The following is a 13,299-nucleotide window of genomic DNA, read 5'->3' as shown; positions in this document are numbered from 1 at the left end:
ACAGTTATTCCCAACGTATATTTGGGTACCCTCCCGGTTCGCTTGATTGTCGCGCTGGTGGATCACGAAGCCTACAATGGAACCCTGGCAAAAAACCCGTACGCTTTCGAACATCAAGATTTATCGAGTTTAGCTCTTTACGTGGATTCTGACGGTGTGGATTCGAAACCTATTACGCCAAACTACGACGCGGGACAATATATTCAAGCCTATCATACTTTATTCACGGGTAGCGGAATTCATTATAGAAACACCGGGATCGATATTTCCCGGGGAGATTATGCCGGGGGCTACGCTTTTTACGTCTTCGACATTTCAAACGACCATAGCGCGGGTGAGAGTCATTATTGGAACCCCTCCAGACAGGGACAGATGCGTTTGGAGCTTTCGTTCGCTAAACCAGTCCCGCAAACGTTAAGCTGCGTAGTTTTCGCCGAATTTCAAGCCAGCTTTAGCGTAGACAAAGATCGTAACGTTTCTATTGAAAACGTGTAATTATGCGCGGATCCGAGATTTTAAACATTTTGAGACGTACGCGCAATTTTATGGGGGTATTCGCTTCGGATTGTCTACCCGATAAGATTAATAGTTTTCCAGCGTCACTGGTTGTAAATCTGGACCCCCACGATGAACCCGGCAGCCATTGGGTCGCGATTTACCTTGATAAATTAAAACGGGCTTGGTATTTTGACTCTTTGGCGCTACGGCCCATTTTGCCAGCCATTAAACTTTTTTTAAAACAAAATTCGAGAAAAATCACGCCCACCAAGCGGCGACTTCAATCGACAACGAGCGTCATTTGCGGACATTATTGCGTGATTTATATACGTCACCGATCAAAACGTAGAAGTCACCAAAGCTTCTTTAAGGGTTTTTCACGAAGAGACGTCAACAATGATATAATGGCCACTAGAAAATTTAACAACCTGTTACGTCATCATAAACGGAGTATAAATTCCCGTCGCGCGACTATACCCCGTTTTTATTCCTAACTAAACCCTCAGTATCGTGTCGGTGGCATGGCGAGAATGGCCTTTGTAGACTTTGACTTCCCCCCCCACCAGTGAATTGGCTATTCCAACATCACACTCTAAACACCCGACAACCGTGTTCTTTGGAACGAAGTCTACTTTTCGCCGAATGGATTACCCAGAACCGCGCTGAAATAGACAGTCAATTACGATGTCCATTTTAATTTTTTTTTGTATCACACTATAATATTTTTTTGACTCGTAAAAGAAAAATAATTTTTGTAATATATCATCTTATAAAATAAATATTTTTTATTATCTTATAAATCCGACTCGTTATTTCTCATTGCACGCGTCATTTTTTTAAGATTACGTAATTAATAGTTCATTGTGTCCATTCATTCGCCCACATTGGAAAAATATTATAAACGTATTTTAAAAATATTAAGTGTCAATTTATCAATGTAAAATTTACTTTATACGGTCACCTTTAAAAATAACAATGTATTCAATATAAAAACGTTTATTCACATTTTCTTTACAGCGGTTTTAATATTATGAATTTGATTAGTTTTACAATATTCTTGAAAATAAATCAGAGCAGCCATTTCCTTTTCAGTCGGCATTTTTAATTCGGCTGGTAGGTTAGATGTAGTTGGTTCGGTTGATTCCATTGTGGCACCGCGCTTTTTACATGTCCCAATAAGTTCGTTAAGATAATCGATAATTTTATCATCTGACATTTCCTCGGCCTCCGTGTAATGGAGCGATTCACTCTCATCACAATCACACGCCAGATCCGAATCTTCTTTCATTGTATTACAAGATAAATGTGTCATTAAATGTTGTTTGAAACCTCTCACGGACCGGTATATTTCCGAGCATATCCCGCATTTCTTTGGTAGCTTAAGCGGAGACATCTTCCTCTTTCCCATAGCGGCTAGCTTATGAAAACCACAACGCATCTACGTAATCTTTACGTTTCATGGTGTAGATTACGTCATCTTTAGTGAGTCATTTTTAAATTATGTCATTTTTATAGATTACGTCATTTTGGGGTTTAGACCCAGAAATATTATTCCGTAGCTCAAATAGAATCGGGATGGCTAGTCACGAGGATCTCACCACCGTAACCGGTCGGCTAGAAACGTTCAAGCAATGGGACAACGTACACGTGAACAAGGAAGACTTGGCCCACGCAGGACTTTTCGCCGTAGACTCGGACGGCATAGTCGAATGCTACCTCTGCCACGGACAGTTAGGCAGTTGGGAATCCGGCGACGTACCCCAAACGGAACACGACAAATTTTATCCCAACTGTCCGTCACCCGCCGCTTTGGATGGCCAAGATATCCCGCCATCCGAAAAATACATCTCCGGCGGAACCACAACCACCCCCGAGGGACCCGGCGACAACGTAACTCTTACCATCAAACGCCTCGAGGTAGAACATTTAATGAAAATGCTCGTAAAAACGCTAATTTCAGATGGTTCGTTTCAACCCTTTGAGTGAACTTTGGTATATACCCTACGAAGATCGACGTAATTACCATGATATAAATAAAATACATTTCCAAAGACGTATTTTCAATGTAAATCGTATTATACAGCCTGTACTCGAAAAATATCTTAATAAAACCTTATAATTTGTATACACTCTTCTCTTTTTTTCCCAAAACACTTTTACCGATGACCGCCCGCTATTTTACGGTACGCTTAGGGGCCCGAAAGTGTTTGTCGGCGAAAACCAACTCGAATTGTGCCCGACATTAACTATGACGGGTAGGCTGTTTGCATAACATCGTGTCACCGCCATAGGGGCAGATAACCTATTGACCTATAATGGGTTAGCACCTGGGTTTTATGGGTTATAACATCGTAAATCATCTAACCTTTTGACCTAAAATGGGGGTGCCTCCAGCTATTAACTATGACGGGCCGGCTGTTTGCATAACATCGTGTCACCGCCATAGGGGCAGATAACCTATTGACCTATAATGGGTTAGCACCTGGGTTTTATGGGTTATAACATCGTAAATCAGCTAACCTTTTGACCTAAAATGGGGGTGCCTCCAGCTATTAACTATGACGGGCCGGCTGTTTGCATAACATCGTGTCACCACCATAGGGGCAGATAACCTATTGACCTAACATCGTAAATCAGCTAACCTATTGACCTGCCGAAAATGTACGCAAAATGGGGCCCCTATAGGGGGTCCGTTTCACACCTATTTAACGGCTGTTTGCATCGTGTCCATAGGGGCAGATAACCTATTGACCTAACATCGTAAATCAGCTAACCTTTTGACCTAAAATGGGGTGCCTCCAGCTATTAACTATGACTGGCCGGCTGTTTGCATAACATCGTGTCAGTCCACACCACCTGCGGAATAGGGGCAGATAACCTATCGTAAATCATCTAACCTATTGACCTAACCTTTTGACCCCGCCGAAAATGTACGCAAAATGGGGCCCCTATAGGGGGTCCGTTTCACACCTATTTATTGTTTGCATCGTGTCCATAGGGGCAGATAACCTATTGACCTCGTAAATCAGCTAACCTTTTGACCCCGCCGAATATTGCCGCAAAAGGGGGCCCCTATAGGGGCCCGTTTCCCCCGCCCGCAGGTGCCCCTTATCGGCATACGCACTCCCTTATCTCTGACGAATAATTTAAAAAAAAATTTAAGCGGTATTAAGACATTATAATTGAGAGTAGAGGTATGCCCATGCATGCTTTCTAAACACGATCCATGATGAATGGAGTCCTGAAATAAATTATTCAATTGATAATTAGACAAAAAATATTATAATTTTTTTAATTATCGTCAACTAATTTTATAAACAGATTCTTCGACACGGTTGACGAATTGTTAATACTATTTGGTACTTTAAGGATTAAACCAGGAACTTATATAGGTATACATTTGTAATGTCTAAAGTTCCATTGGGACGGTGATACGAAAGCGCGTCGAGAAAAAGGCGGGGCTTAACGACGTTGAGTTTAAGACTTAACACGACAATTACAATTCATTAGAACGAGGTTTGCCGCGAAAAGAATGCGTCATCTTCCCTCGCAAAAAAAGGCTTAGCAGAAAATGGATTTCAAAAACCCCAATTATTTATCCTACCGAATTTATAATGTTCTTCGCTTAAAAAGGAGAAAATCAGGTAAGCTAATAGAGATGTCTCAGTACGACGTCACGCAACGTCAGCCATGCTTTTTCCTATAGAGAAAAAAACACGCCTAAAATGGCGGCCATGGCCGAAGCACGGAGTGACATTACTCTATATATAGTAACAGAGACAAGTTTTCTTTTAATTAGTGTAGCAGGGCGAGATATTTTTTCTCATGAGTTATCCCGCTTTAAGGGGGAATGCTACAGTGGCCATTGTCTAAAGTTTCACGCTATTTCAAGCTGAACTGTTTTATACTTATAAAATTAATATTTATGTGTAGAACCGCCTCTTGTTTAGTGCTTAAAATAATTTTGACACTTAAATTTCATAGTAATTTAATTATTACGTTTTAATTTGGACCACCGGAGCTAAACAAGTTGGGCAAGCGCCCAAACTACCCTTTAGTTATAGCCTTATATCTCGTTAACAATTAATATTTGAATTATCAAAATTATTTTAAGCACTAGAGGAAGGTTCCACCTATTAATAAAAATGTAATTCGATTGTGTAATTGTTAAAACTAAAACGTTCAGCTTGAACGAAAAAGAGGTTTTTACTATAGTCTTCCCCCTTAAGCCACGCCCGTTTCTACGCACATCATCACGGTCTCCAAAGTCTTCCTTAGACATTCAAGTGTATAACTATTTAGTTTACTGATAAAACTTAATTTCAATATAAAACGGTCTATTTGTCTTTTTGAAAAGGAAAATTCAGATATTTCGGACGTTTTGAGGAAACATAGGATAGCAAAAAGGTGTACATAAGTATCTTTTTCAAAATCCTAAATAAAGGCAAAGCGAATCTTTTCTTGATTTGCGTCATGTTGTCAGAATTTATAGCCCGGTAAGAAAAAAACCACACCAACGGAGGCCTTTCATCAGAATGCCCTACGCCAGCGTCCACAAGCCCGGACAGGTGACAAAACCAGCAAGGGCAGCAGAACCCCACTACTGATGGTCGCACCCTCGACGCAAGCCGCTCAACCCAGCAGAAGGTGCAACAATGGGACGACCAGCCCGCCACTTCGCACACAGCAGTGGGATAGAGAACGGATGCTCTAGCACCCCACCAAGAAAGGCAGGGAGCCAAAACCATTGGAAAGAGCTCCTAAAGGGGTACGGCGGGCACACAGCAGCCCGCATAACCCGGCACAGCTGGCACCGGATATCCCGGTGGAGCTCCTAAAGTCCGGGAGATGGGTCCGCCGTGCCCTCATACGGAGGCCCGCAGCCCCACAGCAGGGTATCCAATCCGCCGAGGCAGCCAGTTTGCCCGGCCCCTCTCCGTTAGCCCGGGCCGAAGCCCAGTATACAGCCTACACCTGACCGAAGTCGGAGGTCGGACCATTGATTTGCGTCTATAAAGTTTTAAATATACTTAGGCTATTGCAGTTTGTAATACGTTAAAGTGAAACTTGCCTTTGGCATAAGCGCCATCGTTACGAAAAACAAAAGTTGAAATCGGGACTACTTCCACCAAACCTTATTATAGAAAAAAAAGGAAAATTATTATTATTATTAAAGCCTCTATATACGCCGTTGAATTAACATTTGTTATTACCGTCAGGTGTTAGTGGTGTTTTCCCCTGATCAGAGCGGTGGGGGTGCATTTCTATTTCCAAAGTTTTAAATCAAACACTGTATCAGTAGCGTAGTACGAAATCATTCAAAGGGAAGACGAGGAAAATAAATTGAGGTGGAAACTTAGTACGGTCAAACGTATTAACAATGGGGGGGGGGGTTAATCCTGGGAACTTCTTTACTTACATAAATATCCAGTAGCGTAGCCAGAGGGTAGCGCAGGGACACGTGCCCCCCCAAAACGTATGATTGTATGTGCATTTAAATTTATTGGCTCCATTAAGTTAGCCCCCCCAATAAAGCAATTTTCAAATAAGTTAATGCAACTTATTGCACCCATCGTGCACCGTAGCGCACCACCAAAAACAATTTATGCACCATCGGGGAAAGGCGGGAAATTCAAAAAACCAAGGGGGGCTAAAATAACGACAGCCCCCCCCCCCCCATATTCGATTTTGATAACAATAACGGGCCTAATCTATTGCACCAATCTTTTATTGCACCGTCAAAAAAGGCGAGAAATTTAAAAAATCTTAAATTATTTTGTGGGGGTTAAGTTAACGTCAGCCCCCCCCCCACTTTCAATTTCGATAATTAAGAGGTGACTTAAAGAATGCACCAACGATGCACTTCCGTGCACCGCGGAGATTTCTCATTGCACCATACCCCTTTATGAGATATAATTGAATTTGGTGTTTCTCATTTAAATGTTTTTTAAATTATTGATGTGGGGACTAAGTTAACGACAGCCCCCCCCACTTTCAATTTAAATAATTAAAACGTTACTAAACCAATGCACCAACGATGCACTACCGTGCACCGCAGATATTTTTCATTGCACCATACCCCTTTATGAGATATAATTGAATTTGGTCTTTCTCATTTAATTTTTTTTTAAATTATTCATGTGGGGGCTAAGTTAACGACCGCCGCCCCACTTTCGATTTAAATAATTAAAACGTGGCTAAACCAATGCACCAACGATGCACTACCGTGCACCGCAGAGATTTCTCATTGCACCATACCCCTTTATGAGATATAATTGCATTTGGTCTTTCTCATTTCAATTTTGTTTAAATTATTCATGTGGGGGCTAAGTTAACGACAGCCCCCCCACTTTCGATTTAAATAATTAAAACGTGGCTAAACCAATGCACCAACGATGCACTACCGTGCACCGCAGATATTTCTCATTGCACCATACCCCTTTATGAGATATATTTGAATTTGGTCTTTCTCATTTAAATTTTTTTTAAATTATTCATGTTGGGGCTAAGTTAACGACAGCCCCCCCAACTTTTGATTTCGATAATTTTAATTCGCCTAATCAATATCTCCATCGATGAACTACCATGCACCGCAGTTGGTTTTCCAGCGACTACGACCTCGACCTTGCTGATGTTAGACAAATAAAGATTTCAGTTTGAAACTTATTTTTGTTGGAATGGTTGTTTTTAAAGCGTGGTCATCGTAAAATCTCTGTTCTGATTATTAATTTTAAAAATGAGGAGATCCAAAAAAGATATCGAAAAACTTCGCGAAGCAATTTGGCAACGTATATCAGAAGTGTTTCACCATGATTCTGTGACCGGGAAAGGATTCCCTGTTTGGAAAGATATCAGTGCGGAATTAGAAGGGGTTATGTCTCCACTCGCGATATATACTTGTGTGATGAAAAACTACTACAATCTTCCAGATCTGGTCGAGGGAAAAACTTAAGACGGAAGAGATGAATCATCGGAAAATTCATCTAGGACATTTTTGAAATCATCCTCGGATGGAAATTCTTCGGAAAACATGGGTGAACGTATTGAGTTTGAAATTTAACTAACCCAAGAAGATTATATGAAAATGGCTCCAATCGAAAAAACATAAATGTAATGAAAAGTCCAGATTAATATCAAGCAGAAAATACCAAGTATTCCAGCCGGGTACTTGGACACACATTATTCGCGAGCGAGTGTCCTTGCGTCTTAACTTTCAAACGGCAAAAGTTTTGAAATCAGGAAATTGTTTCGCTATGATTTCCGGATACTGCGTCGCGTGCTCCTCAAAATTTACGGGGATTTTAGATTGGGAACCGAAGTTTGGAGAAGATATTGTCTTGAAATGCTCTTTGTAAGGGCAGTTCAGGTCCGATCATAAAAACATGCCCAAAAGACAACTTTCCGAAATCAAGAGAAAGCGAGCTGTTGAAGACATGGTGGAGAAGAAGATGGCTCCAAGTTTCGTCAGAAGAATGCAAGCGCGCAGAACTAGGGAATTTGGAGATAGTGAGCTGTGTAATTTGCCATCCACCAATGTTCTTAGGGTAGCGAAGAGTGAAGCCCTGAAAAAAACATTTTTGGACAGTGACCCCTTTCGGGCGCTTTGTAAAATGATAAACATTGTGCCTTTCCAAGGGGTGATTCGAGAGTTGGCTTACTTAAAATTTCGATAAATATATTGGATGCCAACACAACTCCACGTATACCGCTCGTATTGCGAAATGAATCCCGGAAGGACCAAACTAAGCATCGAGGCAACTGGTAGCCTCGTGAGCAAAATAGAAAAAGATGGAAAAAAAAGTGGACACATTTTTTTGTACGAAGCTACCGTGAATGACCCCTCAAAACAGAAACAGTTAGCGGTAACGCAAATGCTCTTGGAAGCTCACAGCTCAAACTCCATTTTCACGTGGTTACTTCTTTGGTGGGATTCCGGAGCACCTGCTCCCAAGGAAGTCGTTACGGACATGTCGGCGGCTCTTTTAAACGCCGTTGCTCGGGCTTTCGGCACAGCTTCGTCGCTAGCCGACTTCATCCGCCAAGAAGCGAACGTCATTTTTGAAGGGAAATTAGAAGAGCTACCGCAATGTTATTTACGGTGTGACGTCGCCCATACCGTAAAATTGATCTCCAGCTGGAAAAGCTTGAGGTTGAAAGGCGTCACTGGTAGGGCAAGAACTCGCACGTTCTACTTTCGCTCTATGGGACAAGCTTTACAATGCGAGAGACTATCTGATTTGAGACGCTACTTTGTAGCCATTGTAACTGTCGCAATGAGCGAAACGGAAGGACGTAATCAAGAAACCGGGCAAGAAACGAAATGTGAAATGCGGAAGAAATGGTTAATATCCAAAACTTCGGGCAACGAGTATTCAAAGGAAATGAATAGCTTACTTTTGAGCTTTGGCGACGAAGCACCCCAAGAGGCAGATGACGGTTACAACACCACGTCAGTACGAAATTCTCCATTCGAAAGATGGTTTGAAGATATCATTGAAGCTTGCGGATAACAATTAAATGATCCATACGAACAGGGAGACTGGGGAAACCAACAAGTTCTGCCACAATTAATAGAAGATCTACAGAAAATGTCACGGTTAATTCCTTTGTGGTCAGCGATTATGCGGCCCTTTTTTAAATGTGGTGGAGTTGTTGCAAGCAGCGCTCCAGTAGAGAGCAGCTTCAATGATTTGAGAAATCGAGTATTTGCTCATGAAAATTTGCCAATAAGAGTGGACGCGATTCTGAAAACTCACGTTGACGTGCTGGATGGTGCAATGAAACTCATAGGGTCGTATAGCCAAGAGGAGGGTGGTAAGTCTTACCCCAGTAACTAAAATCAAGAATCTATGTATCGGTAAAATTTAAATGTATAAGTCTATAACCATTGTGTTAGGAGTCGTTGTTTCGGGCGGGGCTTTAACTACTTCGGATTAAGACATTCGGCTTATACGGATTTTCACATTCAGTGGCTGGCTGTAATATTTGGACGAGTTTTTCACTCGTGTTAAACTTAGAAAACACACACGCAAAACATTTTTACCAAATGCTTATTGCCGAATGAAATTCTTCAGCAGCGGAATCTCAAAGGCAGACTTCAAACGGTAGAGGAAAATTAAAAATGGCTTCTGAACGTAGCATATCTTACGATGGAAAAAGTTAAACAATTTTTGAATTATATTTACTGTCATAAATGGTTTTACGTTTATGTTTCACTTGTTATTTCCGTGACATTTTTACCTATGCGTGTTCAAAGCTTTATAAGCGTAACTAATATATTTAAAGTGCACCAGCATTGTTTTATGTATGAGGCATGAAGCGTCAGATAAATACCCCAAGCTTCTGGTTCCTTGAAAATGAAGCTGGTTTTTGGAAAGCTAAAAAACGGCCTAAATACCATATTTTTTAACTTTTCCAATTTTTACGTGTATATTTAAGTATAAATCAGCGCCGCACGTGATTTTTAGAAGCTTTGTGTTTTTCGTGTGATCACCTTAATATAGTTATGAGCGTAAGCCCCGCCCGTTTCTGCACACAAGTATATAGTTTAATAAGTAATTAATCATAAATTAGGAAAAGACAATAGTTCTACTTCGAGCATATCTTTGTCAAGGATTCCCGATTATAAGAAGCAAAGCAAATCTCCTTCAACAACTCCTGATTCGCGTTCCAAAAAATCGCCGTCTCCCGATTCCGTTAAGAGCACCTCGTCAAGTCATGTTCCGATTGATATTAGTTCGTCTTCATCGACTCAGGATAATATCGCTAATAGGTGTATATTTTGTGATGTAAGTAACTTTTCAAGTTAAAATCGTACTCTGTTTTCATCTATGTTTCTTAAAAGAAAATTGACTGCGGTATGGTCCATTTTGCATTTGAAAGAGAGGAAAAACTTGGTAAATAAAGAAATTCTATAGCAATACGCTTAAAAATTACATTTAATTTTTTTCTTATTACAGATACCGATGTAAGCCATTCGTGTTTTAAGTGCAAAATAGGAAACCACCCGGATAATACATTTAAATGCAAATATTGCAACGTACGGATTTTCACACTTTAAATATCTTTGCTTTATAATAAAACGATAAGTATATTTTAAGGTTAATGTTCACCTTTTCGACGAATGCTCGTCGCAAATTGACGAAGAAAGTAAAGAGCTAGGACTAAGAAAATGCAGATTATGCCGAAGAAAACCGATGGAGGAAATTACCAGAGCTGAAGAAAAAGCGCCTGTGAAAACTGGCGAAATCTGGGTAAAAGCCCTCCAAAACGGAGATCTCGAAAATCTTATCTAGACCCGTTATCGGAAATGAAGAGAATAGATTTCTCAAAAAGTCAAGCTGTAAGGATTATCGGGCTTTAAAAAAAAAAAGCAACGTCATATCGCTACAAGCGGTAAAAATTTAAAAAACTAGATACTCTTTAAGTAACACATGCGCTTTTGACACCTTTGCGCAGTCACTGTGCATCGCTTATTGCGACTCAGATGAAATGAAAAACTTAATAGACCAAACGGAAATTTTCAGATTCGTCAAAAATATGATGCTTAAAGGTGTAACTACCAGCCTCTACAGAGAGATAACTAAAATTTTAATTGATATATGTCCGAATAAAATAAATTTACCATTCAATGTAACCAAAGTTAACTGCCAATTTTCAGTGTCGGTGCTAATTGGCAAATTCGACATCGCAAAATCATGCAGCTACGAGATAAACTTTTGCAGCAATATATCTTGCCAAAGAAAACCAGAGACTATTTATCTAGAGGCTCGAATAAAAGAGTACTTTAGTGAAACAGCGCCAACAATATGTAATACTTGCGAAAATGGTAAACGGTCAATAAAGAAAAATCTCTCTAAACATCACCTATTCGTCGAGCCCACAGACTTTATATAGCGGACAGATTGCGAAGTTAGTTATATTTTTAGATTAAGTGAAATTCCAAAGAGCGTAAAGGTTGAAGGTGTGAAATTTCAATTGAGGGCCATTTTGCTACGCTCATCGACCTAACGATAAATTTGAAAGTAACGATGACTTAGAAAAAGAAGTAACTGACGAAAGCGATGATCAACTGGTGTGCATCCACTTGTTATACTATATAGTTTAGCTCAAGCATTTACTCCAGTGAATTCACTTTTTTCATTTTGTATTTAATCTTTTTTATATAATATCACATAAATGCCATTAATACATACTCGTCTGTAATAAAAATTATTTTTACTATACCAAAGCAGAATTAACTTCTAACCAATTAAGATCATATATTTTGAGAATAACTAAACATCCATTTTTTCGAACGTAAAAAAAAAGGAATTTAATTTTTTTTCGAACTAGCTGGATAGCTCGTTCTTCATCACAGCCCCCGACTAGTTGAGTTGAATAGAGGTCGGTAACGGTTAATCATTATCCATGATTAAATTGATTTTTTTGGGGAAAAAATGTAAACAAAGATATTTACCGGTTAATATTTCGGAAAATGATTAAAACACATGTATTATTCGTAAAATTTGACCTTTTTATCGAAAAAAACATCGTTTTTCCGATTAATTTTACAAATTTATCAAAAAATTAATCGGATAATACAGAAATATAAATTACTTGATCAAAACATTTAACGAATAATTTTGAGAGCTTTATCTATTGAATAAAAGTTAACCATCCCCGACCTCTAGAGTTGAATGTATAATCCTTAAGCATAATATAAGTCAGTGAAAAAAAATGGTAACGCTTATGCGCAAACAGCAAATTTAATTAATTTCGACTTAATCCGCAAGTTTAAAACTCTACTTTTAAATTTCGTTTATAACAAAGTAATTAAACTTAAATAGTGAATTAGAATGTGAGAGCTTTTGGAAGGCGCAGATATATGTAAATCGGACCTGCCCCTTAGCCCAGCTTTTATCGTTATTGCATGGGAACGACATCTATGTAAGGAAATATTTACCACATGGTCCTGAATTTGAATGAACTTTATTGTTTCCGGAAAGAGCAAATTCAATTATATCTCATAAAGGGGAAAGGTGCAATGAGAAATCTCTGCGGTGCACGGTAGTGCATCGTTGGTGCATTGGTTTAGCCACGTTTTACTTATTTAAATCGAAAGGGGGGGCTGTCATTAACTTAGCCCCCACATGAATAATTTACAAAAAATTAAAATGAGAAAGACCAAATTCAATTATATCTCATAAAGGGGTATGGTGCCATGAGAAATCTCTGCGGTGCACGGTAGTGCATCGTTATTGTATTGGTTAAGCCACGTTTTAATTATTTAAATTGAAAGTGGGGGGGCTGTCGTTAACTTAGCCCCCACATGAATAATTTAAATTATAATTAAATGAGAAAGACCAAATTCAATTATATCCCATAAAGGGGTATGGTGCCATGAGAAATCTCGGCGGTGCACGGTAGAGCATCATTGGTGCATTGGTTTAGCCACGTTTTATTTATTTAAATCGAAAGTGGGGGGGCTGTCGTTAACTTAGCCCCCACATGAATAATTTAAATTATAATTAAATGAGAAAGACCAAATTCAATTATATCCCATAAAGGGGTATGGTGCCATGAGAAATCTTGGCGGTGCACGGTAGAGCATCATTGGTGCATTGGTTTAGCCACGTTTTATTTATTTAAATCGAAAGTGGGGGGGCTGTCGTTAACTTAGCCCCCACATGAATAATTTAAAAAAAATTGAAATGAGAAAGACCAAATTCAATTATATCTCATAAAGGGGTATGGTGCCATGAGAAATCTCTGCGGTGCACGGTAGTGCATCGTGATTATATTGGTTAAGCTACGTTTTAA

Source organism: Leiobunum rupestre, chromosome 4 (genome assembly GCF_980474605.1).
Source record: "Leiobunum rupestre chromosome 4, qqLeiRupe1.1.hap1, whole genome shotgun sequence".
In the NCBI taxonomy this organism is placed as follows: Eukaryota; Metazoa; Arthropoda; class Arachnida; order Opiliones; family Sclerosomatidae; genus Leiobunum; species Leiobunum rupestre.
The sequence above is the reverse complement of the archived record's forward strand: the minus strand, read 5'-3'. Positions refer to the sequence as shown.